The following is a 27,060-nucleotide window of genomic DNA, read 5'->3' as shown; positions in this document are numbered from 1 at the left end:
TTTCTGAACTGACTGATCTGGTCTGTGCAAGGGGCCTTTCTGGGCAGCAAGCCAGGGGCGGCCACTGGAGAAGGCTGCTCCCACCCTCGCCTGTGTCCGCGCTCCTCTGAAGGGGCCCCTTCCCCGTAGTTGCGGGGAAATGGGAAGCCCTAGTAGCAGTAAAATCAGGTGGGGGAATAGGCTCGGGTCTCCAACTGCGACCACCGGGGGAGCTGCCAGGCTGGGAGGTAGATGGTCCCCCTCCTGGGGGCGCTCCCTTCGCGCGGATCTCGGGTTGGAGGAGGGAGGAGCACTGTTCCCTGGGGGGTTTCCTGGGACTAAGCTGCCCGAGAGGGAGAGGCCGGCCCCTCTTGGTGGCGTAGGAGGGGCGCGCGATACTGGGGGGTGGGGGCCGGGGCTCCCCTGCTGCGGAGGTCCGGGCCCCGCGGCCGCCTGCGGCTCGGCGCTGCACGGCGCTCCTGCCCGGCGGGCGCTGCATTCTCCGAGTCTCCACCAGAGGCTGCGGGAGGAAGGAAGGGATCCGTCCCTTGCACACTTCCCCCCTAGTCAGACACGCACACTCCCTCGCTCCTGCTCGCTCACTCCCTCGCTCTCTCGCTCTCTCGCTCACACACACGCGCGCACACGCCGCCGCGGCTCCCCCTCTCGCTCCCGCTCTCCCTCCGGCTCCTCCGGGCGGCCGCGGGGCTCCGGACTCGCCCGCCGCCCGCGCCGGGGCTCCCGCCCCACGCAGCGTCCCGAGGCGGCAGGACTGGGGGGAGCCCCGGGCCGCTCCCCGAGGTAAGAGCGCGGGGTGCCGCGGGAGGGGCGGACGGATCGCCGCCGAGGGGAGGCTGCCCGGCCAGGAGGGAGCCCCATAGCCGGCGGGAGCGGCCGGGCAGGCGGCCCGGGGGGCGAGCCTCCCGCCGCAGGAGGAGCCGGGGTGCCTGCGCCCGGCCCTGCGCGCCCCCTCCTCTCGGCGGGGCGGGCGGGGAGGGAGTTTCCCACGTCCAAACTTTCCCCGGCGCGGAGCCGAGCCGCCTCTCGGCCCGAAGCCCGCGGCCCCCACCCGTCTCCCCAACCTCGTCCGCCGCGCGCCCGGGAGCCTCCGGGACCCCCGCAGGCCGAGGGGTAGCAGCGCCAGGGGCCGAGCCGGCGCGCCGAAAGGGGCTGGGAAGGTGGCACACAGCCCTGACGCGGGGACCGGGACCCAGGCGTTCCCGGTTCCTCCACCCTGCTAGCGGGGCTCGGCTCCCCGGCCCCTCCCAGAGGCGGGGTCCGGGGCCGGGAAATACCGCACGGCGCGAGCGTGTGCGCGCGGTGTGTGTGTGCGAGGTCGTGCCTCGTCCGAGGGCACCCGGAGGCTGACTCCAGCCGCGGCAACACGCACTGCTCTGGCCCCCTCTGGGCGGGGGCGCCGGCCCACAGGGACCCCTGCCGGCCGCACCAGCGCGACCCCGCTGCCTTCTGGCCGTCGGGCGGGCTGGCGGTGAGCGAGGGGCTGGCGCTGCCCTCTTCCTTAGGACCCGACTCCTGAGACACGGTCCCTGCCGCGGAAGAAGGACGGGGCCCCCGACAGCCTAACGTCCTAAGAGAGCGCCACTTAGGGCTAACCCTCGGGGGCCGCGGCCTTTACGGGAAGAGTGGACTGCGTGGCACAGTGTGGACCCGTCTCGCTCGCGCCTCCCCGCTGCTTCTTCTATGGCACCGTCGGGCCCTGTCCCAGCTGGGGCGCCGCCGGAGTCCACGAGGCGGAGCTGCAGCTGGTGGAGCTGATCCAGGGTCCCCCGAGGTCTCCCCGAGGTGCAGGACACCCCCTTGTGGCGGGCAGAGAAGCTGCTGCTTGAAGCTGCTCAGGGCTTCCAAGGCACTCGCTCCTGGGAACCTCTTCTCTCCTACCCCTTCGGGCGTCACCAGGGTTTCGGATGCCAGCTTCGTTTTCCTTGAGTCTGATTCCAGCACTCCTTGGTTTCTGGGGCTGGCCAAGGTGCCCTCAGCACAGGCAGCGGCTCATTCGAGGGCTTTGGGGGTGCCAGCTCTCTGTGGTCCCTCCACCCAGGTTCAGGATCGCATCCTCTTCTCCCACTGGTCAGCACCACTATCCTATATCAGCATCACCGCTGCCCTAGGACCCAAAAGCTCCTCCCTAACCACCATGACTCTCTGTCCTTCACTAGTATCCCGTATATGTGCCCATCAGTGCCCACTCTGTCCCCCTCAGTTGTCCCTAGTCTACAGTACTTGTTGGAATTTGGCCTCTACACCCATTGTGACATGTTTGGTCTTTGCCCATCTGTGATCATTTCCCTGCCCCCCTACCACCAACCCATCTTCTGTTTTGTCTGCCTCAGTTTCTCTATAGCACTCACTTGTTCCCTGCCTCAGCCATTTCTCCACTTCACCCTTATTTCCTTCCTTGTCCCAGTGTCTGGGATGCTCCTCTTCCATTCCTCCTGGAAGGGAAGGGCATTGTCAACATTTGAACACTGCTTCCTGTCTGCGTGCCCTTCTGGAACCACCACTGCCAGTGCCTTGGGGGCAGGTACTTTATAAAGCCAACCAGGTCTCTCTCAGCTAAGGGGCACCCGTACCTCTTGGGTGGCCCCATCAGGGGGGCCCTGGAGACAAGAACCCCTTTCCCTATTCGTAACTGTGAGCAGCACATTGGAGACCACCTGGGCTGCCCTCTTTCCCATTTTCAAGGATTGGCAACAGCGGCCCGAGGTCACATGGTAAGCTGGATCCAGAGCCAGAATAGAAACTCAGGCACCTTGACTTCCAGGCCTCACCAACGTTCCTTATATATTGGGCAGGTCTGGGGCAAAACTGAGCTGTTTCTTGGCTTCACGTTGCAGGCAGGACAAGAAGACACTTGCTTAAATTCAACATGAGGTGTTCAAGTTAGACCCCCAGTGCTCCCAGCCTAGTGCAGGAAGAAGGCTGTTGAATGCCTTTAGCAGAGAAGCCAAGTAGCAGAAGCAGAGGACAAAGCTTGGCCCCTAAAAGTGTGTTGTGACCTCTGAGCAAGTCCCAGCCTTTCTGCAAAAAGAGTGGCTGTGATCTCAGGATGTTTCTGGTGGTGCTCTGGAACAATCATACCTAGAGGTTGGACCCCCCACCCCCCACCCAGTGCCCCTCTGCTTCCCCAGGCACTGGTCTTTCTGAGGGCTTTGCAGGAGCCCGACATTCTGAAGCCCTTGGATAGGGGGCCGGGCCATAGCTGGGGCAGGGAGCCCAGGCAGGCCTGTCTCCTCCTGAGTTGGCAAAGTTCGGAGCAGCCAGTTTATTTACCACATGGGCGATGAGTGTCAGCCAATTAAACTTTCTCTCCTCTCTCTCTGTTCTTCCCCCTCCCCCTTTTCTTCCATCAGGAAGCTCCATTCGGAAAGGCAGCCTCAGGTGTAGAGAGAGAGAGAGAGAGAATGATTTCTGTTTATATAACATGGGCAGCAGCTGGTGCTGCTCGGCCTGGGAGGGAGTAGGGGAATAGAAGACCCTAAAGTGGTGTCTGGGCTGAGGCCTCAGGGCTGAGGACTTCCTCATTCCTCCCCATAGCTGAGCCAGGAAGGGTGTTGGGGCTGGGGACCGGGCAGGGAATCCACCACTATCAGGCTGAGAGGACACCCAGGCTCAGAGAGAAAAGCCTCATGGTCCCCGCAAGGGTGAGCACACCCTCCACTCAGGTTCCTCAGAGCACCTTTAAGACGGAGCTTTCGACTCAAGGCCTCTCCTTCCTAGAACCTTGTGTTTGATTCTGGCCTCTCTAGAGAAAACCTAGATATTTCACCACCAGGACAGGCTCTGACCTCAACTTTTCATCAGGGCAGTGGGCATGAGAGGACTGTCTTTCTCCCCATGGAGCAAGGTCTAACAAGAAAGTTGTCTGTGAAGTGATGTGAGCTCTGTGGATCTGGCAGGAGGGACATTTCCTCATTGCTGTGATGCCGAATAGCTGCTTGGAAACAGAGGTGCAGGACAGGGAGGCCGGAGGCATGGCTGTTATATGCAGTTGGGCAGGCTGATGATTGTCCAAGGGCATTTCATGCAGAAGGAGAGCAGGGGCTGAGGTCCATTTTAAGCTCCACTCTCCAAGTCAGGTGTCCCAAAGACAGACTGTGCCTGCCTGGAGGAGGGGGCATCTTTCTCTGATATGTAAAAAGGCTTCATATACTTACCAGCCATGGGCCTATGGGGCTGGTTGCCCCCAGAGGGGGATGCCTTTCTTTAATTACTCCGAGGTGACCCGTCTGCGGGTTAAGGATATGCTCACTGCTCACTCCTTAGCTCAGTTCTCTTACTTACAGAAGGGGCACACACCTTTCTTACAGAAAGGGCACACACCTTTCTGAATATGTGGGTCTGATTCCAAACACACGAGGTGCAGAGACCTGGAGGAATTCCCTTCTTCCCCCACGCTTCCCTCCGTGCCCCACCAGCAGCTCCTTCCTGCTGTCACATTGGGATTAGGCTGGGAACTTCTTGCTTTGTCGTCAGACCCACAAGCCTTCAGCCATCCACTTGTTACCAGCTCTTTCCTTTGCATAATATAAATAGCTGATTAAGCGCGTAGGCATTGGAGTCCAACCAGCCTGAGTTTGTGACTTGCTGGCAAGTTACCTCTCTGAGCCTCGGTTTCTTCCTCTGTGAAATGGAGGAGAATGTAATACCTATCTCATTGGGTTGTGGTGAAGATGAAATGTGCATGAGCGTGCATGATGCTGAGGACGATGCCTGGCACGTAGAACACCCCATACACAAAGCAGTATTGTTTTCTTTTTTGTGCTTTTTTGTCTTGCTTTAGATGGAGTCTCGCTCTGTCGCCCAGGTTGGAGTGCAGTGGTGCGATCTTGGCTCACTGCAACGTCCACCTCCCAGGTTCAAGCAATTCTGCCTCAGCCTCCTGAGTAGCTGGGACTACAGGCACATGCCACCACGCCCAGCTAACTTTTTGTATTTTTAGTAGAGATGGGGTTTCACCGCATTAGCCAGGATGGTCTCGATCTCCTGACCTCGTGATCTGCCTGCCTCGGCCTCCCAAAGTGCTGGGATTACAGGTGTGAGCCACTGCGCCCAGCCAGCAGTATTGTTATTGTTCATATCCCTCCATTTGTATTCTTTGGTTCCCAGTGGGTAAAGGCAGCCGTTCCTCCCTGTTTGGTTTTGCACATGATCTTGGCTGTCCGCACCCCTGCAGGGGGGGAATTGAGTTAGGACCATCAGGATCTGTCTCTGACTTCAGGATCCTTCCGCCTTTGCCTTGTGGAAGGTAGAGTCCCTGCATGCAGCTGGCGGTGTAGGAACACGTTCTAGATCCCCACAGATACATTTCATCCTAAACTCTACCTTCTCTCCCTTCTCACCCATCTTGCAATTCCCGCTCCGGCTAAGACCTCACTGGCTCTTGCCTAACTTGTTGTGGCAGCCTCCTCCCTGGCCTCCCAGCCTCTGATACCCTCCTGCTGCAACCCCTGCGGCAACCAGAGCGATCTTTCTCTAGCGCAGGTGGGATCGTGTCACTGGCTTGATTAAAACCCTTCCATGGCTCCCCATTGCCTACTGAATTAAGTCCAGACTCGGCACCATGACATTCAAGGTCCTTGTAATCCGTCTGCATCCTCCTTTATCTCCCACTGTGCCTCCAATCTGACACTCCCGCATCCAGCCCCACCTGCCTTTCCACCTGAATGCCCTTCCCTGAAGATATTCCAAGGCATTAAGGACCCAACCCAAACAGCACCTCTTCCTTGCATCACCCATCTGCCTGTGTGACCATCCATTCATTATCCAGTTTAAAATACGTATATTTACATATATACATAAAGCATTTACTATGTGTTAAGCATTGTGCCACATGGTAGAGACACAGTGGTGACAAGCAGCCTGAATCCCAGCCGACAGGAGTCTGGTGGTCCAAGGAGGAAGATGAGCAATTCTCCTAACTGTGACAGCCAATGGGTGGGGCAGCAGAGGCTTCTAGGAGGAAGTGATGAGCACACCTGCAGGCTGACTCGAGGTTATCTATGGGATAAAGGTGGGTAGGGCGGAACAAGAGCAGGGAGAGTGGCCTCCAGGCCAAGGGGTGAAGAGTATCAAGTCCCCAAAGAGAGGGAGAATAGCAGAGGAACTGCGAGTTCAGCTGGCTGAAGTAGAACACACAGAGGTTGGGGTTCAGGGAGTGGGAGTCACAGGAAACCAGGCCAGCAAGGTGGGTAGCAGCCAGGTCCCGTGGGTCTTGAAAGCCGCAGAAGGAGCTTGGCCGTCATCCCGAGAGCAGTGGAGAGCCACACTGGTTTTCAGCAGAGGAGTGGTGCGGGGAGATTCGCCGTTAGAAGTCTCATCCTGCTGCTGTGTGGGGAAGACCAGGGCCTGTGCTGATGGTGTCTGGGTCTGGGGCATGGAGGGGACTAGTGAGCATTGTGGGGATGGAATGGACAGAGCTGAGTAACTGCGTGGGCATGGGGGAGAGAAGGAGTTCCCATTCCTGGCTCAGGAGGCTGTGTGGGTCGTGAAGATGCTAAATGAAGAGGAGAAGGGCTTTTGAGAAGAGGTGGGGACCAGCTGTGGACAGGTCCAGGGTGAGATCCTAGTGAGATACACAAGTGAGGATGCCTGATGGACAGTCATGCAAAGACATCTAGGCCCACTCGGAGAGTTCTGGGTTGGAAATAGAGTTCTGAGGCCATAAGGAGGAGATCACCATCCTGGATGAGTCTGTAGAATAGAAAGAACCTTGAGGAGCTCTCAAGTTTCAGGGACAGGTTCATCCCCAGAAACCTTCTTGGACCCAGCCAGGCACACGTGACTCCTGTCTATATTTTGAACCTCTGTAGCAATTAGTTTAGTTTTTTTTCTCACTGCCTGCCTTGTATCATCTGCAGCACATTAGATCAGTGTTTTTCAACTGGGGGCAATTTTGCCCCCCAGAGGACTCTTGGCAATGTCTCGAGACATTTTTGGCTGTCACAACTGCGTAGAAGGCTGCTGCTGTCATCTGATGGGTAGAGGCCAGGGATGCTGCTAAACCGCCTACAAGGCACAAGACAGTCCCCCCCACTCCCACCGCAAAGACTCATGTAGCTCAAACTGTTGATAGTGCGGAGGCTGAGAAACCAAGCCCTGGATGAGAAGATCTCGAAGGCAGGCGCCGGGCGTTTTCATTTTTTCCTCTCTAAGGTCTAGCATGGCATATGGTGCAAAGCTGCACTCCATTCACTGAATTCAATTTGGGTGTGAGGAGAGGAGCCCTGAGGCCACACAGCCTTGAAGTCTGCAAGGCGAAGGCCCAACTCTAACCAGGGTTGCATAGTCCCTCCCCGCAGAGAGCTGGGCCGTCCTAGTACACAAGCTCGTAGAGAGGAGAGAAGGATGGACAGGCTGTGGGGAGCTCCTGTGCAGGATCCCAGAGGTTGAGGGTACATTGCCGTGTATAGTTCACCAGCCTTGTTCTTTCATTGTCTTGTTAACTTATGTTGTTTCTTTATCACTCAAGTCGATATATATACATATATATACTTTTTTTTTTGAGATGGAGTTTCATTCTTGTTGCCCAGGCTGGAGTGCTGTGGTGCAATCTCAGCTCACTGCAACTTCTGCCTTCCGGGTTCAGGCAGTTCTCCTGCCTCAGCCTCCCAAGTAGCTGGGATTACAGTCACCCGCTACCACGCCCAGGCAATTTTTGTATTTTTAGTAGAAACGGGGTTTCGCCATGTTGCCCAGGCTGCTATGAATTCCTGACCTCTGGTGATCCACCTGCCTTGGCCTCCCAACATGCTGGGATTACAGGCATGAGCCACTGTGCCCAGCCTGATTTCATATATATATATATATTTATTTATATATATATTTATATATACAGATAAACAAAAAGAGAAACATGACAACCTACTGATTGTGCACAGGCTCTGGAGCCTGACAGAGCCGAGTTGAAGTCCCGGCTCTGCCACTTTGTAGCTGAGTGAGCCTCTGTTTCCTCATCTAGAAAATAGTTTTAATAAAACCTACCTCCAAGGACTCTGGAGAAATGAAGTAATACAGACAAAGCGCTTAGCACCAAGCCGGGCTTGTAGGAAGTATTTAATACAGAGTGACTCTGTATATGTGTGCGTGCTTGTGTAAATTTATATATATATGTATATATGTATGTATCTTTTTATATATGAAAGCATTTTTAATTAGCCATAATTTTACCACCACTTGGCTACCATTTCAGTGCATATCCTTCTTGACGTATATAGATTTTTAAAAAATAAAAATGGCATCCTGCTTTATACATATGCCTCCATAACCTGCTTTTTTTCACCCTATAATATATTGTGAATGTCTTGCCATTTCGATAAATCTACATCTACATCATCATTTTTTAAGAGCTGCATGGTTCTCCATTGTGTGGCTGGCCCATAATTCATTTAACCAGCCCCCACTGTTGGACATTTGGGTTGCTTCCAATCCTTCGCTATTACAAACAATTCTGCCATGAACATCCTTGTACACACATCTTCACGCTATTGTCCAATGATTTCTTCAGGGACCACTTGGACGTTTTTGGCAGGAGGCATGTGGCCCTGACCAGATTCCTCAAGTAGAAGCCTGGGCCGGGTGAAGAGGGGGTTGGGTGGGTCCCTGGGGAAGGGAAGGATGCTGGATGGCAGAGAACTGTTTTGGCTTCTGGAAAGTAGGTCCAGATGTTAACACCACGGACCCCTCTGCGAGTGAACAAAGCAGAAGTTGCTGCCCATCTTCTTTGTTGTCATCGTGGTGCTCGAACAGTAGGGGAGGGGAGGTGGAGTGTGTGTGTGTGTGTGTGTGTGTGTGTGTGTGTGTGTGTGTGAGATGGGCAGAATGACAGGCACCAGGCAGGTGGGGGACACAAGGTGGATGGACGCAGGCAAGCTGATGGATGGGTAGCAGAAGCAGGTGGATCCAGGTCAGCAGGCAGACAAGATGATGGGCAGGTGATGAGCCGGACAGACTCAGGTGACCAGACATAGGACTGTGGTCTCACAGCGGGGCCCACAGGCACCAGAGGCTGAAATTGTGTATTCAAAGACAACAGAGAGTTCCCAGGAGAGGCAGCCCAGCCCCCAGGCCAGGAGGCTGCCAAGGTGTGTATCTTCTATGATCCAAGTGGCTGTTTAGGGTTATGCATTTTTGAGTTGAAAGGGCCTTTGGGAATGGACAAGTCCAAGCCCATGATACAGAAGGGAAACTGAGGCCCAGGAAGAGGCTGGAACTTGCCCAGGGCCCTACGGTATCTCAGAGCAGCCTGAGTCCTTTGCCCCTAATTGAGTCTATTTCAATGTCCATTTATTCAAATGGTTTAAAGGGAAGGGAAATGGGTTGGCAGAGTGGGATGGGGGCTGGGAGGTCAGAATGAACCTTGCCATGAATTTTCTGTTCACTCCACTCCCACAGCGCTATTTATGCCACACTACTGTGCGCTGTTGAGAGAACTGCCCGGGAGCCAGACTGCCAGGGTTCCCATCTTTCCTCTGCCACTTACTAGCTAAGTTGCCTCCTGCCTCAGTTTCCCCATCTGTACCTACCTCATAGGATTATTGAGAAGGTGAAATGACTTCTTAGGAGGCACTTAGAACAGAGCACTTAGGCCCATATTCAGTGCTCTATAAGCCCTAGCTACTAATACTATGCTATTTTGCCCTTATTTTTTTCCCTTGAATTCTGTATATGTTCGTATGCACCTGCATGCTCACACACACATGACTACATGAGCAGGCTGTGTACCTTGGAAGGCAAAGACTGTGGCTCTCCTGTGTCCCAGCCCTCCCACCATAGGACCCTATTAGCCAGTTGGGCACATAGTTGGTGCTCCATAAATGCTCTTGAAGAAGTGGCGAGTTTGACTCTATCTGGTTGAGGGCACCAGGGAGGCTTCATGGGGGAGGCAGCATTTGAGCTGCGTGTTGAAGCTAGGATGGCACTGCTGCAGATGGAGGTGATGGGTTGGGTGGGAGCTTTCCAGCAGGTGGGAAGAGCGTGAGCAAAGAGGAGGAGCTTGGTGAAGGCTTGGGTCCCAGCTGGTTGCCCTATTGACCAGGGCACAGAGGACATGGAGGGGAGGAAAGGCAAAGAGGACCAGAAAGGGAAGGTGCAGCTGAATTCAGATGCTTGGAGCTCCAGGCTGAGGAATGTAGGCAATAGGGAGCTATTGAAGGTTGCTGGCAGGAATCAAGCTGTAGAAAGATCTTGCTGCTGGCAGTGTTTTAGGATGGACTTGAAGGAAAGAGAAAGGAGGCGGCAGACAGGGGCAGATGAAATCGTCCATAGGTGAGTGGGGTAGGGGCTTAATGAAGTTGTAGAAAACAGGGGCCAGTGGGGAAAGGCCCCAAGGAAAAGGATCAGCAGGACTCAGAGCTGCTTGGTTGTGGGAGATAAGGTTGAGGGAGGAATGAAATATGACAAAGTCTCAAGCCTGGTGTCTGGGATGACTGGGGTCCATTAACCAAATTAGGGGAGCCTATGCTTGGGAGATATAGGGGAAAATTGAGATGCCAGCTGAGATTATTCATCCAGCCAGCATCCCATCTAAGCCAGCCATCCATTTACTCGTCCATCCACCCACCCATCCATCCATCCATCCACCCATTCATCAATCCATCCATTTATTCAATCCATCATCCTCCGGCCCACCCACCTCCATTTAAACATCCATCTACCTGCAGTTCACCCCTCACCCACCTCCACCCATCTATCCACCCACCCGTCATCCACCCACATGTGTATCACCACCTTTCTTTCCATCTTCTTACTGCCCATCTCCCCACCCTCATTCACCCCCAAAATCTACCAACTTCTCCATCCATTCAAAATACATTTCTTGTGGGCCTACTATGTGCCAGGCTCTGGTAAAAATGCAGCAGTATTTGAAGATACCTGATACTAAAGATCATGATTAGAAAAGCCAACAAAAAGGAGCAGAGTGATTTTACCTGGAAGAGAGAAATTTGAGAGGAGACTTTATGTATCCAAAGTGATGAAGAATGGAATGAACAGTGGCCTGTAGATCAGCCTTCTTTTTCTATTTCCAGGACAGAAGAGAGGAAATTGGCTGCACTTGCAGCTAGATGGATTGAGGTTGGCTGTGAGGGAGGACTACCTTACTGATCATTACAGGTGTCTGAAGTACCAACCTGATAATGCATTTGAGCTGTAGGAGGATATCAAAATCTATAGGGGTTACTTTGAGGAAATGGGTGCAGAGTGGGGCATTTGTGGAGGGGTTAGTAGAGAGGGCGTCTTGATCTGGCCTTGAGGAGAGGTGGGTAGGGGAATGGTGGAGCAGAGGACCAAGGTGGGAGACCCTCAGGGGAACAGGGCTGTGTAAGCCAAGGAGACAAGCCTGTGGCTAGGATGGGCCAGCTGAGGTAGGGCACCTGGGTAGTGGGTTGGGGAGGAGATGGCTACATTTAATCCCCAAACAACCTTAGAGGAAGGGCCTCCCCACATTCTCACTGCCCCTGTCCCTTCATAAGCCACCATTTCTCTCCAAGCCCCCATCCTCTTGCACAGCCCTGAGCCCCTCCCAGAGCCTCTGTCCCCCGCGGGTTAGTCCCCATCCCCTCATTGAGCCCATGCTCTCTTTTCTGAGCCTTTGTGCTCACAAATCCCAGCCCTGCAGCCAGGCCCCTGGCCAGATCCCCACCTCCCACCAGAGGCCTGGTCCTCTTACAGGATAGAGACCCCATTCCCTAGAATCTCCACAGATCTCCTATACCCTCTGTGAAAGCCCTAACCCTCCACGGAGCCCCCACCCCTCCTGGAGCCCCAGGCCCTCCCTGAGCACCTCCTCTCACTTAGCTCCTGGTCCTGGAGCCCCAGGCCCTCCCTGAGCACCTCCTCTCACTTAGCTCCTGGTCACCTTCTGGCATGCCTGTCCCTTCCAGAGACCCTGTTCTCTCACAGAATTTCTGCTCCCCCAAAACTGAACATTCATCTCTCTGAGTCCACATTCCCTCAAGGAGCCCTCATCCCTACTCACAGAGCCCTGGCCTCCTCACTCAGCCCCTGCCCCTCCTGGAGCCCTCAAGCAGCCCCTGGCCTCCTCCCAGAGCCCTCATGCCACCCTCTGTCCCGGGGTACTAGCCCTCGAGGTCTGTGAAGCACCATCAGCCAGCAGTGGGTGGCCCTAGCTTAGGCATTCCCAGGTCTCTGCAACAACTCAGCCAGCTTCTGGCTGGGAAAGAAGCCCCTGGATTTGGGACCATTAGCCTGCCCAGTACCATGGGGGGATTTTGGGACAGAGGGACTTGTAAGTCCCCAAGTCGATTGAGCTGGGAGTGGAGACCCGCAGCTTTGGCAGCTCCGTTAGGTTCGGCTCATGGGCTGGGAGAAGCTGCAGACTCTTGGCTGCTTCTGGTTAGAAAAACAATCACAAATTAGAGAAAATTCTTTGGGAAATTGCTCTGCTGCGTGAGAGGGAGTTCGCCTCAGGAGGGAGGGAAAGGGGCTCCTAAGACAGCAATGGCTCCCTGTGGCCTCGCCTGTCAGCGCCAAACCATCTGCTTGGCGTTCAAAGCTCCATCTCATTATCTGACATGGTCACCTGATGAGCCCAGACACAAGACACACACTTGCTAGGCCATTGCTCCAGGACCCACTCCCACCTACAAACCTCTGCTCACCTGGGCTGAGCCCTTCCCTCTGTTCCATCTCAGCGCCCCTTTCAGCCCTTTGAGAACCATCGTTACCTGTCTTGTCTCTCTAACTGGTCCTTTGAGGACAGGATTCATGTCTTTTGCTAATGGCAGTCAGAGACAGACAGATCTGGGCACCAATCCTTATTGGATACATTTTGGTTGGATGGCCTTGGGCAAGTCTGTGACTTTCTGAGCCTCTGTTTACTCATCTGTAAAATGAGGAGTGTAAGGCCTCCCTTGCTGGAATGAATGAGATAATGGGCACATAGAGTCCTCATAGCAGGTATCACATTAATGAAGATACCTCTCCCTGCCTTACAGCCAGATCAGGACTTTGGGCTGTGAGAACCAGCATTGATCTACAGACGTCCACTTATCGATGATGTCCCCAGGTGCCTCCCCTCTTTGTGTCTGTCTGCCACTCCCCTACTGTGAAGATACAAAAAGAGGGCACAGGAGTTTCAGGACAAGCACTTGGGAGGCTCCTGATATAAAAAGATGAGGCAACAGGCCGGGCACAGTGGCTCACACCTGTGATCCCAGCACTTTGAGAGGCCGAGGTAGGAGGATCACTTGAGACCAGGAGTTTGAGACCAGCCTGGGCAACATAACAAGATCCCCATCTCTACAAAAATTAGAAAATTAGCCAAGTGTGGTGGCACACACCTGTATTCCCAGCTACACCAGAGGCTGAGATGGGAGGATTGCTTCAATCCAGGAGTTTGAGGCTGCAGTGAACTATGATCATGCCACTGCACTCCAGCTTGGGTGACAGAGCGAGACCTTGCTTCTAAAAATAAATAGATGAGGCAACAAAACTTGAATTTTATGAGTCTTTTGACTATCAGGCAAGACTCAAGGTAGGTCAGCATCCATCAGGAGGAATGAGGATGGCAGCCCAGAGCTTGGATTCTGGAAGTGGGACTGCTTGAGTTCTGCTCCCTGAGCTGCCCCTTCCTAGCTGCCTGTCTTTACTCAAGTTACTTAACCACCTCAGTTTCCCCATCTGTAAAGTGGAGATGATAATCACAGTACCTGCGTCACAGGGGTTGTAGTGAGAATGAAACAAGCTAATGTTTGTAAAGTCTTAGAACAGTGCCCAGCACTTGTAAGCCCTACGTAAGGGTTTCTTTAAAAGTAAATGTGATGAAGGATTTGGGGACACAGGAGTGGACAGCAGGGAGCTCAGACCGGGTAGGAAATGGGCTTTCAGAAGGGAGCTTTTGCAGAGCTAGAGTCCACCCAGCTTACTGTCAAATTGGCTTCTTTCTGAATAGGGAAATCACAGGATATTCTCAAAGCAAAAACACTTTTCTGGAGACCACTGGAGTGCCTTGTTTGTAGAAGGCTGGGCCAAAAGATGTGGCATAGAGGTGGCCTCTGCAGAGGGCAGCAGGGAGAGACATCCAGGGCTTTCAGAGACACCCCAGAATCTCCGAGGTCTCACTTGCCAGTGAGAGGCTCCTAGCATGCCTGTTCTCTTCTTGGCAGTGAAAGACAAGGCCAGTGTATGCCCTTCGTGGACAAGGTCTTCAAGAATTCCCTCCCACCAGACGGTGAGCATGGAATGAAGGATGTGAAGGGGAAACCCCTCCCCAGCCACAGGCAGCTCTGGAACAAGCCCTGTTACTGTCTCCTGGGTGCCAGGCCTGTGCTGGGCACCAGGAAGGTGCAGTGGGTCAGATATGTTCTTGCCTTTGAAGAATTTGGGATGAACATCCAATGCCAGGAATCCCACTTTTTCTTGTGCCTCAGTTTCCTCATTTGTCCTCTTCCCTTCTACAGAGTGGCCTTTTCCTTGCCCCTTTCCTTCCTTCTTTCTCCCAAGCCCCCACCCACCCCTCCCAGCAAAGGATGGGAGGAGCCCTGTGGAGGAGGGAGAGTTTGTACAAACTGGGGCACAGCTGGAACTTCTGATTGGCTGGTCAGGGCCATTCTTTTCCCTGGTTGCCATAGCAGCCATTTCCCGGGGTTGTCAGTGATGAAACTCATAACATTGTTTTCAAATAATCCGTGTAATTGAAATAACAATTGAGCTGTTAACTTGTCTCTCACACCCCAGCTAGGACAGATTTTCCTCTTTCCGCACCCTCCTACCCTCCCCGGGAAGCTCTGGTCTGTCCCCATCTCCTGTCTGAGGCTCCAGCCCCTTCCTTGAGGCGGGAGGAAGAAAGAAGAGGTTGTATGACTTCCCAGCATCATTACAGAATCCTGGAAACTCAGGACTCCACAGCTGAACCAGAACTTAGAGAACAGAACCCACTTCTTTTGCAACCAGAGACTCAAGGAAGGGAAGGGGCTTAACTAGGGATCCACCGGCTGGACACAGCTGAACAAGGACATCCAGTCCTGCCTTTTGGTGAAAGCTGAAGTTAATGTGCTGCACTGAGGGTCAATACACTAACCGTAAAGCTGCCCCCTTTTAAGGATTGCTTTTGTATGCATATCTACCTACCCCACCCCCATTTTACAAGTGAACAAACTAAGACTCCAATAACTTAAACATAAGTGGGGTTTTTTTGAGACAGAGTCTCACTCTGTCACCCAGGCTGGAGTGCAGTGGGGCGATCTCGGCTCACTGCAACCTCTGCCTCCTAAAGCGAGCCTCCTGTCTCAGCCTCCTGAGTAGCTGGGCTTATAGGCATGCGCCACCACACCCAGCTACTTTTTGTATTTTTAGTAGAGATGGGGTTTCAACATGTTGGTCAGGCTGGTCTTGAACTCCTGACCTCGTGATCCACCCACCTTGGCCTCCCAAAGTACTGGGATTAGAGGCATGAGCCACCACACTGGGCCTCTGTGTTTTTACAACTTCTCAGAAAATACCTGTTGAATGGATGGATCTCAAAGAATACAGACCACCTCCCTCCTCCCCACCCCCAAAACCAGGAACTAAGATCTGGTTTCTTTAGTCAGAGGACTTTGTGGAAGAGAGGGTTAAAGACAATTTGGGGACATGTGGCTCAGAGGAAGAGAAGGATGGATTCCTCAAGGGACTATGAGTGGGAGGGAATTCCAGAGTGCTCCCCCTACCCCCAGCCACCCCTAGCTTGAGTCAGAGACTGCACATTCAGAAACATAAACATGAAAAACATAGGCTCCCTGCCTGATCCTCAGAAAGGCCTGGGATGGATTGAAAAATGGAAGAAGCAAGGCCTCTTCTACAAGCACATGTCTCCATGCACACACGGAGATGCAGGTCTGCACAGACAGCTCCCTGTAGCGGCAGCTTCACAGAGGATAATATGAAGTGTCTGGTTGCCGCTGTCCAAGGTACTCTCTGACTCCGCTGATTGTGTGGGTGGCTGAGGCAACAGGCCATTGCTGGGACTGGGGATGGGGGCAGTCTTCAGATGACAGCATGAGATTGGCCTCCTTCCCTGGATTCCAGAGGGTTGTAACCACTAAGGGGTCTTGGCAGTCTCCTCCCCTACTTTATTCATTCTTACTTACTCAGCATGTATTGAGCACCTACTCTGTGCCAGGCACTGTGTTGGCCAGAAAAATATTAGGATTAGGAAGACCCGGGATCTGTCTTCAAGGACTCCTTTGGTCTAGTGGGGAAGACACACACACACACATACCCCAGTGGCTGATGCTCTTCTAGAAGCACCAGAACAGAACAAAAGAGGGAGTGATTAACTCTGCCTGCAGGAATCAGAAAGACTCCCTGGAGCAAATGACTTGGGCTCAGTCTTTAAAAGATGAATAGTTCTCCAGGTGGATAATGGGCAGGAGAGCATTTCAGAGGGGCAACATGAACTGAGGCAGGGAAGAATTCACAGTTTAGATCATAATGAGAAGTTCTGTGTGACTGAAGTGTTGGCTGCTTGAAGGCGAATGGCGGATTGAGGAGAGTGGGTTCGGGAGAGGGGCCGTGACTTGTCCAAGGTGCCACTCGGAGTTGCAGGCACAGCCAGGACTAAGATACCAGATACCCTACTTTGTCAGAAAATCAGAATATCAGAACTAGTTGAATGTTTGCAATTTTCTAATCCAAACTGCCCATTTTTCAGATGGGGAAACAGAGGGTGAAAGATGTTCAGTGCTGTGCCTCAGGGGTATGGATGTAGCAGAGCTGGGATTTGAAATCCGGTCTGTTTGACATCAAAGCCACAGCTGTTTTCCTGGCACCACAGCTGGGAGTAGAGAGAGCCCCACCTTAGCTCAGCTGGAGAGCAGAGGGCTCTGGCAAGGACAGGCTGCTCATGGAACCTGTGCATTTGCTGGGACAGGCAGCCAGCTCCTGCCACATTGTTGGCACTCAGCACTCACCCTGGGGGAGAAAGACTCCAGTGAGAAAGCTCAACAGCCATGCCTTCCCCTTGGCTGGAGTGACCTGAGTCCTACCACTGACTCTCTGAGTGAACTTGGGTAAGGTGTGACCCTCTCTGGTCCTTTCTCCCATGATTTGATATGTCATAGGAGGATCCTCCTTTGCCTACTGTCTGGAGCAGTCATTCTCTATTGGGATGGGAGGGCAGTTGATTTTGACCTCCAGGGAACATTTGACATTGTCTAGACAACAATTCTGATTGTCAGAACTGGGCATAAAGAGTGCTACTGGTATTCAACAGGTAGAGGCCAGGGATACGGCTAGACATCCTACCCCACGAGAGCCCCCACCATCAAAGGGTTATCCAGCTAAAATGTCACTAGTGCTGAGGTTGAGAAACTCTGAAGTCTGAGGCCATTTGTGAAGATCAGATGTGGCCACAAGAGTGGTCACATGGGCTGTGCAGAGGTGCACCCCAGGCTGCAATGCAGAGAAGCAGAAGCAGCCTCGCTGTCAGGCAGACCTGGCTGTGTTGAGAGGTGCTTCACCTCTCTGTGCCTTGGTTACTTCATCAGTGCAGCAGGGGCAGTAACAAGAGCACCTGTCTCGGGAGACCATCAAGAGGGTGTGATGAGATCATGAATGGCAATGGTAGAGGAAGTAAATGGAAAGCGGAAGCCTGGAGCCAGCTCTGGAGCCAGCAGTGCCGCTCAGTGCTATGGGATCCTAGGCAACTTACCTAAACCCTCTGCCTCCATTTCCAATCTGTAAAATGAAGATTATCCTACCACACAGGCTCGATGGAGGATTAAAAATGAGGATTAAAACATCTGTTATTAAAAATAACAGATGTAAAGCATTTAGAGAGTGGCACAGAGTAAGTGTGATGCAAGCGTTAGCTATTATTATTTGTTTTTTGTTTTATGTGTGTATTTACTTATTTTTAGATGAAATCTTGCTCTGTCTCCCAGGCTGGAGTGCAGTGGCACGATCTCGGCTCACTGCAACCTCCATCTCCCAGGTTCAAGTGATTCTCCTCCCTCAGCTTCCCAAGTAGCTGGGATTACAGGTGCATGCCACTACACCCAGCTAATTTTCATATTTTTAGTAGAGACATGGCTTCACCATGTTGGCTAGAGTGATCTTGAACTCCTGACCTCAGGTGATCCACCTGCCTCTCCTCCCACAGTGCCTGGGTTACAGGAGTGAGCCACCTGCCCAGCCAGCTATCATTATTTGAATTCTGTCTTGAATAAGGCAATTACATATGTTGCAGAGGGTGCATCAGACACCAGGCCCTCCAGACGCCAACTCTCTGCAGCTCTCTGACTATCCGTGCTACACCCTCAGCCTTCCTCCCCAACACACCCCCCATAGACCCTCCTCAGGCTCTCTGTAACTCTGCAAGCCTGTTAGTCAGTCTCTCTCTTCTCTCTCTCTCTCTCTTCTTCTTCTTCTCTCTCTCTCTCACCAGCTCCCACCCTGCTTGTCTATAGCTTCATGAATTCCCTGGCACATTGGGCTGGCCTTCTTCCTCCCTATCTCCACCCTAACCCCCTTCCTCTCCCCTAGAGTCTGCTAGAGCCAGAGATAGCTGTGAGCAGCTCCATCCAGGGGAGAGGGACACAGGCTTGCACCTGACTCTATAGCTCAAACCCACATCACACCAGCCCTCCCCCTTAAACACTCATATCCTGACTCCTGGCCCACTTGGATTAGCCTTGGCTAACCCTTCAGAGAATGAGTAAATCCTCCAGCGTGGGGTTTCTCAACCTCAGCACTATTGACATTTGGGGCTGGATAATTCTTTGTCGTGGAGGCCTGTTCGGGGCATTGTAGAATGTTTAGCAGCATTCCTGGCCTCTACCCACTAGATGCCAGCAGCACCCTCCTACCCAGTTTTGGCAACAACCAAAAATGTCTCTAGTCATTGCTAAATGCCCCCTGGGTGGCAAAATTGCCCCTGGTAGAGAATAACTGTTCAAGAACTTGGCTATATAATGTGAGCTACTGTCACATACTGTCCTGGCAAAGATGCTTTGAAAACCTAATAAATGTCCTGAAGTTGAGCCCCTCAAGATGATGCCACCTTCAACTTTATCCAGTTTTCTCACCAAAGTTTTAGTTCCTTGACCCATCCTCAAAACCAGTTGACCACAAGCATTAGGCCCAGCTCCCAAACACTCAGCCCTAACTAGAATTCTGAATATTAACCTTAAATCCAAAACTTCAGCCTGTCTTCCAAACTCCAAACCTACATTCAGACCCTAACCCTAAACTCTTGGCCCTTTCTAAATCTTTAGTTTCCTGAACTTCCAACATAATTCTAAAGCCACAGGTTAGCTCCAAACATGAAGCCCAGTTGGAAACCTACACTTCTAGATCCTTCCATCATCAGCTCCTATATTTTAATCCCAATCCCTTCTGGCCTCTAGAGATTCCTTGGCTTACGTTTCTAGCTTCCTCCCCTCACAGGTGACCCCAATTCCTTCAGGAATGGCAGGAAAAGTTCCAGTAGGCAGCTCTGTCTAGCCATAGCCCCTCCCTCACATCACCCCAGACAATCCATCTGGAAATTCTATTATTATTCATTTGTTTATTCAAACATTTGATGAGCACCCACTCTGCAGACTCTGCGTTGGACACCAGGAAAGTCTGGAGAATTGGATCCAGTGGCTTCCCGCTGTCTGCTGTGGGAGACAGACAAGCAGACAAACAGGAAGACAGACAGATAAAAACTATGCAAGTCATTCAAGAAATATCTGCTGAGCACCTATTATGTGCCATACACTGTTCTAAATGCTGAGGACACAGCATCAAGAGAAAAAAGACAACACTCCTAAAATCACGGTGCTCACATTGGAAAGAAAGGAGGCATCCATTACAACGTATCAGATAGTGATAAGTTCTATAGAGAAAGTGAAGAAAGCAGGGTGAGGAGATAGGAATGGCCTGGGGAATCTCAGATTGTCAGACAATCTCAGGTTGTCAGGGAAAGGTACACGGGGTGAGCCATATAAGCAGACCCTCAAAGGAAGGGAGGGAGAGAGTGAGCCAGGCAGACATCAGGGGCAAGGGTGTTCCCAGCAAGAGGACCAGCAAGCGCAAAGGTCCAAAGGTGGGATCATACCTGGTCTATTCAGAGAAGAGCCAGAGGGCCAGTGTGGCTGGAACAGAGGGAGAGGGGAGGTAGGAAACGGTCAGCAAAGTAACAAGAAGCCAACTTGTGTTGGGTTTTATGAGCCATTTTACTCTGAGTAAGACAAGAAGCCAGAAGAATTTTGAGAGAAGGAGTGTTATGACCTGATATATGTTTTAACACCGTAACTGAGAACAGTCTGCAGGGGGCCAGGGCAGAAGCAGGGAGACGGTTAGGAGGCTGTTGCAATCATCCAGGTGAGAGATGATGGTGGCCAGGACCAGGCTGCTAACAATGAATGAAAGTGGCAAGATTGGCCAGATTCTGGATCTATTTTAAGGTAGAGCTGGCAGGATTTGCTGATGGATTGGATGTGGGGTGTGAAGTCAAGACTGACTTCAAGGCTTTTGGCGGAAGCAGCTGGAAGAATGGAGCTGCCAGTTACTGAACTGGGGAAAGCTGGAAAGGAGCAGTTTTTGAATTTATTTTCTCATTATTTGTGTGTGGTGAGGGGTAGAACTCAGGAGTTCGGGTTTAGACATGAGGGTTTTGAAGTGTCTTTTAGGCACCCACACTGAACAGGCAAGAGGCTCTATGTGTTGGGTTTTGGGGAGACATCTGAGTTGGACACATACCTTTGGGAATCATCAGCAAATCCATGGGGTTTCAAGCTGTGGGGTTGTATGTGGTCATCTTAGGAGTGGGTATAGACAGAAAAGAGGAGTGGCCCAAGGACCATGTTCTGGACCTTCCAAAATTTGGAGGGAGATGAGATGGAAATAGCAGAGGAAACTGAAGGAGCCAAGAGCTTCATGAGGTACAGGGTTCTGGGAGAGGTGTGGACACATAGGGGAGAGAGACCAAACCTGGGGTAGGCAGGGAGGGCTTCATATACTGAAGGGTACATTGGAGCCTGGCTTTGAGAGATTCATACAAAATCCACCAGGCAAGATCGAGGAAGCACATTCTCCCTGGAACAGTACATGCAAAGGCTCGAGGTCTCCGGACATTGGGGCATGGCAAGCTACATTCGTGGTTCCTCATCCTCCAAACTTTCTACTTCCCTGTCTTCCCCAAATCAGTGAATGGGGCCACCTCAAAGTCTTACTGAGCAGGTCCTCGTCTTGCACCTCCCCATAGCATTCCTACTATGTCCCGAGGATTCTGCCTTCTGTATGTTTCTAGAAATAGCCCACTCCTCTCCAACCTCACTACCTCCACCTCCTTCAGGCCACCATTATTGTTCATCTGGACAACCTCCTCCTCTCCCATGTCCCTGTTTCCTTCTCAGCCACCCCATGGGGGACCTCAGCAGGTGAAGGGGCGGGGGCCAGTCTGTGGCACACCCACAGTGGCCTGGGTGAGTTCTAAACAGAATAAGGTTCATGCCAATCCTCTGCTTCAGAAGCTTTCAACAGCTTTCCATTGCTCTTAGGATGAAATCTAAAATTTAACAAGGCCCACGAGATCGTGCGCTGTGTGGCCTCCTGCCTGCTTCTCCTGTCTCATCTCGGCCTTCTTCCCCATCACTCCTGATGCGCCAACCTCCCCGCTGCCTTTCAGGTTTCTCAGCTTGACAAAATCCGTCCTGCCTCAGGGCCTCTACCCAGGCTGTCCCCTCCATCTGACTGCCCTCGCCCTCGCCACCCCCACCCTCCAGTCTGCTAACAAATCACTTTCTCAGGGAGCTCTTCCCAAGAGCCCCAGGCTGACTCGAGCTCCCTGTCGGATGTTCTCCTTGTACCTTTCTTTTACACTGATCATCGTACGTTTTAATGAAGTCGTGAGTTAATAATGATAATAACAGCTAACACTTACGGAGTATTTCTTGCTCCACAGTAAATGATCGGAAGAATATTGAGTGATTCACGTATCTTCTTAGCTATTTAAATCCTGACACCACTCTGTGCGGTAGCTACCGTTATTATTCCCATTCTACAGAGGAGGAAACTGAGGCCCAGAAAAGGTTATTCATGCAAGGTCACACAGATGATAAAGAGCTAAACTGTGACACAGACCCAGGCAGCCTGGCTCCAGAGCCCACAAATGTCTGTCTTTTCTGCTTGATATTAAATTCCATGGGATGACAGACCACGCCTGTCTTGTTCACAGCTTCATCCCCTCCATCCCTCAGAGGGCTTAGTAAATGTTTATTGAATGAATGGATGATTGATTGAATGGATGAATAAATGAATACCAGTTTGAGCAGCACAGGGCTCCATGGTATTAGAATGCAAGCAAGGAGGCTGAAGCCACAAAAAGGATGAGATGTGAAGGGCCCCGAACGCCAGACAGATGAGTCTGGACTTGGGTCTGGGCCACGGGAGCCATGGGGCTTTCTTGAGCAGGGGAGGGCAGAGCTCAGACAAGGATGTTAGAAAGATCTAGCAGCTGGCTGCCATGGAGGAAAACCAGAGGTGGGGTCCTTCCCTGCCCAGCAACCAGGCAAGGCTGGCACCCACCCCCTCCCACTCGGCCCTATTAGCATTCTGCATGTAGCTGGGCTCCTCAATTAACACAAAGGTACAGTCATTCATTCTGACTGGTAGACTCCGGGGATCAGTGGATGGGGGCTGGCTGCGCAGGGCTTCTGCTGGGAAGGCATGTCACAGCACAGCGGCCACCGAAATGAAAAGCTATTAATAATGATCCTGGAACTTCACTCCCATCAGCTGTTTGTTTAAAGGTGTTCCATACTTGGAGCCGCCTGATTTATGTGGGCAATAATGCGCCCTGGTCGGTCCGCACTTTTTAAAGCAGCGCTAATGGGGTGAGACCGAGACCCCAGGGGATGCTGAGGAATAAGGCTCGAGGGCCAGGCGTCGTCAGATTTGGACCTCAACTCCCTGCCCTGCATCAGAGGGGGAGAGCTGAAAGAGCCACGGTGCTGTGTTCAAATCCAACTTGAGCATATCTCTTTCCCTGTCTGAGCCCCAGTTTCCTCATCTTCTCTTTGAGTAAGAGAACATCTGCCTTGCAGGGTTGACAGGAAGATCCCATGAAAAGTATACAGTAAGTGCTCATAATGTCTTAGTTTTCTCCCCCTTCTCTTTTCCTTGTAGAAAATCTCTCCCCACCACCTGTCAGCCCTCTCCAGGAAGGAGAAGCATTCACTCCACTTAAATGTTTATCGATACTTTACAATTGTATTTGACATTTAAATTACTGAAGGCCTCACAAACATGCTGGGAGAGATGAGACAGTGTGTCGTGCCCATTTTAGAGGTTAGGAAACTAAGGCTCAGGGGAGGAAGAGACATGCCTAAGGACATGCCTAAGAGACACGCCCAGCTCAAAGTCCGCTACATAGGAGTCCCAAACGGGCAGAGATTGTATATATTTTATTGACCCCCAAGTACCCAGCACCTTGCCCGATGCCTGGTATATCACAGGAGCACAATGTATATGTGTCACGTTGAAAACAAAAACTGTCTGAACCTTGGCTCTTGCCTCAGAGGTCCAATTCCCTTTCCATCGTTTCATCTCAGTGGTAGAAACAGTCAGGAGACCTGGATCCTATCCCCAGTTCTGAGGTAAGTTGCTTAAAGGGGACATTGGATCAGCACTACTGATATCTTAGGTTTGATAGTTATTTTGTGTATGGGTGTTTGCGGGTGGGGGTGTCCTGGGCACTTTGGGGTGTTTGGCAACATCCCTGGCCTCCACCCACTAGGTGCCAGTAGCGGCCTCTCAGTTGTGACAAGCAAAGATGTCTCTAGACATTGCAAATGTCCCAAGGGTGGCAAAGTCCCCCCGGTTGAGAACCACTGCACTAGAGACTTTCTCCAAATGCACAAAGTCTGCACAACAGAGCTTTACATTGTTGTTGGGGGAGTGGGGGAGATTTGGTCTGTGACCCAGGAAAAATGTCATGTTGACATTTTCACAAAGTCCCGCTTTCCCATTTGGCCTGTTCGAGAACAATTCTTTGGCAGAGCCAATCACCAGGCAGTTCTGCTAACAACGCTGACTTGGTCCACAGACCGATGGTAACGGGACATGCAAAGACAAGCTTCCCAGAATGCACTGCAGCTAAACCTGGGAACCAACGAGTCCCTACAAGGTGCAGGGGTGAAAGACAGGTCTGGAGCTGTTGGGGATGAGTGAAGACCAGGAGTGATCAGCACTGGGTACCATGGTCAGGTTGCGGTTCAGAGGACAGCCAGAGCAAAGATGGAGAGGCAGGAATGAGTGCTGATGAGAAGTGAGGGAAAGAATGATCTGTACCCATCCCAGAAGGACAAACACCCTTTAGACTTCCCCTCCCATTTTCCCACCTAGTAAAGCTGCCCCATCTCGGCAGGGGACACAGTTTCTCCTGGCTCCAACTCATCCCCTCCATGCCTCCTTCCCACTGGGACCCCTTACACAGAGGTGGTCTGGAGGGACAGAAATGGTGTGAGCTTTGGAAGCAGACATCATGGGTTCCAGTTTCAGATTGGAAGCTACAGCCCTGTGGCCTTGGCTCACATGAACAAGGGCAATATTCAAAATACTGAGCCACTGGACCAGCATAGTCACTGATCCGTCAGAACAGGTGACACTTGAAAACAACCGACAGGGCTAGCTGGACATTGGCCCAGCCTCTGAGTCTGCACTTCCACCTCTGTACATCTACCTCGTGGGGCTGTCAGATGAAATGGAGATGAAGCACCCAGCACAGCACCTTGCATACAGCAGGCATTCAATAAGTGTTCCTTGGCTTTCCCCGAGGATCCCGGAAGGTGTTGAGGTCTGAATTCCCTGCAGTGGGTCCCTGCAAAGATGTCATTCTTTCCAGATGTTGAGGAAAGTTGTGAGCCACTTCTAGCCAGGGCTTAGGAGCAGGGAGTCTGAGAAGGATAGTTTGAGTGCAAAAGACATCAATTGCAATCAGGGTTCCCCTTTGCCCCCCTGGGGGTCTTTGTCCTGCCCAGGGACCCTGGAACACCTCCCTGTCATGCACTCCAGAAAGATCTGGGTCTGTGCATCGGACCTGGGCCAGCCAGCCCCCTCTCAGTGTGTATAGGCAGCTTGTCAGTACGAAATCCATTTTCTTATCTCCTGCCATATCTATTTTTCTAATTCTTACTTAACGAGCTCCCCTGAAAATAAGAAAATCATTGGAACAATTTCCTTAAGTGTGAAAGATTAGTCTGAAATCGGCATTAAGGGGACTAATTACCTTCATTCTCCCACCTTTCCGACAGCCGTTTCTTAACTGCGAGGACTCATTCATCTGCTGCTCAGGGAAGTCAGGCAACATTTGGCTGTGGTGGGATCCTCCGCTCCTGCTTTGGCTCACAGGGTGTGTGTATGCATGTCTGTGTGCATATATGTGTGTGAGACAGAAACATGGAGAAATGGATTGGGGAGCAGACAAGAGCAGAAAGGTCCAGGACTCCGTGTGAAGCTGCTCTCTGAGACTCTTTGGTGATGGGGGTGGGGTGGGAGGGTAGACATCCAACTCAGAATCAGGGGTGGGTGGGTACCTGGGGAGGTGTTGGCATGAGCCAGCCACACACAGTCTGCCAAGCTCCTAGAGGCCTGGATTCCCTGCCACCGACTCACTGAATGACTAGGGGAAGTCTCTGTGACTGCAGGCCTCAGTTTTCTCATCTGTAAAATGAGGGTCATTTCTTGTAACTACAGTAATAACAGCAATGTCCATCTTCCATGGAAGGCAGGCACCACACGGTGATTCCACGCCCTCTTCATCCTCACCGTAGTCCCGGGAGCAGCTCCTATCATTAGCACAGCATACAGATGGGAAATTGGAGGACCAGAGATGTTAGGGAATGTGCCCCAGGTCACGCAGCTGGAGTTGGAATCTGAGTCAGTGTCATTCTGGACCTCATGTCCTGTCCACTCTACTCAGACTCCAGACCTCCCCCTGCTCCCAGAATGCATTTCCAGCGCACTTGGAGGCTGAAGACGTAGGTTCCAACCCCGACCCGAGCTCCCACCACTTGTGTGATCAGAGGTACATCCAGGCATCTCCCTGAGCCTCAGTTTTCTCCTCTGTAAAATGGAGACCGTTATGCTTCTTGCCGCACTGGATGTGGGGGGCACCCCGTGCCGTACTGCATGCTGTAAACAGAAATGAAAGGATGTGGAGGGCAAAGGATGGCAGTGGAGAAGGGTCAGGACGAGGCAAGAGCTGCACAGTCTGTGGAAGCCCCGGGGCATGAACCTGGGTCTCTGGACTCCAGGCTCCCCTAGACCTGGCCAGCTGCACCCACTCCTGTCCCTAGCTTCGAAGAGGCCACCTTCCTAAACAAAGCTGAGCAGTAAGAAGGCTTGTGATGAGGGAACAAGTTGACAAATGGTGACGCCCAGAACTAGGCAGGGATTACGGGTTCCAGCGTCCAGCCCTGCACCTGGCAGGGGGGAGGGGCAATTACCCACCCACCCTTTCCTCCCCCGGGGAGAAGTCACCGGGGGAGGTGGATAAGCTCTGAGAAGACCACGGGAACATCTTCCAATTTCCATTTAACCACCCGATATTGAATTATAAATAATTCATACACCTGCCAAACATTTGATTAAAAGAACCCAATTCGCACTGCATTTGTCAAGGGGTAAGAATTGCATTTGGTGTTTTTATTTTAATCTGTCCTTTAACTCTTTTACGAATATTTATTTATACTTGGCTGTCAGGTTTTATTCTATTTGCCCTGATTTTATTCTGGCTGTAGCTGGCATTTTTTCCTTTCCTTTTTATTTTGTCACTTCTGCCTAGTAGTCATACATTTGAAAGCCCAGAGGTAATAAATAAGGAAGCGAGACTCCTTCCTGCTCTCCCAGGGCACTTGGCCCCACCCATCTCCACCCACTGTGTATAGAGACCCCTTTCTCCCCAGCACTGCTCCTACCCCCCAACCCCGGGCAAGTCTACGCTGTAATCTAACCCACCAAAATCCAGACAGGGTATCCTGGGCACGTTGTATTCATTTCTGTCCCTGGATCTTTGTCTATCCTGTTCCACGGCTGTTCTCTTCTCTCTTTGCCAAGCATGGTGTAGGCACTCAATAA

At 52.1% G+C, this 27,060-nt stretch overlaps 1 protein-coding gene across 1 annotated transcript in view; it reads left to right on the top strand.

The window, feature by feature from the left end:
* Window positions 1-548: 548 nt before the first annotated feature.
* The window catches only part of CDH22 (cadherin 22), a 133,875-nt gene continuing 107,363 nt past the window's right edge, over window positions 549-27,060 (top strand). Inside the window, exon 1 of the mRNA XM_021669118.2 lies at window positions 549-780. The gene's annotated coding sequence lies outside the window, so the exon portion shown is untranslated. The remainder of the gene's footprint in view (window positions 781-27,060) is intronic.

The sequence above is a fragment of the Aotus nancymaae genome, unplaced genomic scaffold (genome assembly GCF_030222135.1).
Source record: "Aotus nancymaae isolate 86718 unplaced genomic scaffold, 86718_ANA_hifiasm-v0.15.2.pri h1tg000029l, whole genome shotgun sequence".
In the NCBI taxonomy this organism is placed as follows: Eukaryota; Metazoa; Chordata; class Mammalia; order Primates; family Aotidae; genus Aotus; species Aotus nancymaae.
Note: the sequence above shows the minus strand (reverse complement) of the source record. Positions and strands in the feature narration are given on the sequence as shown.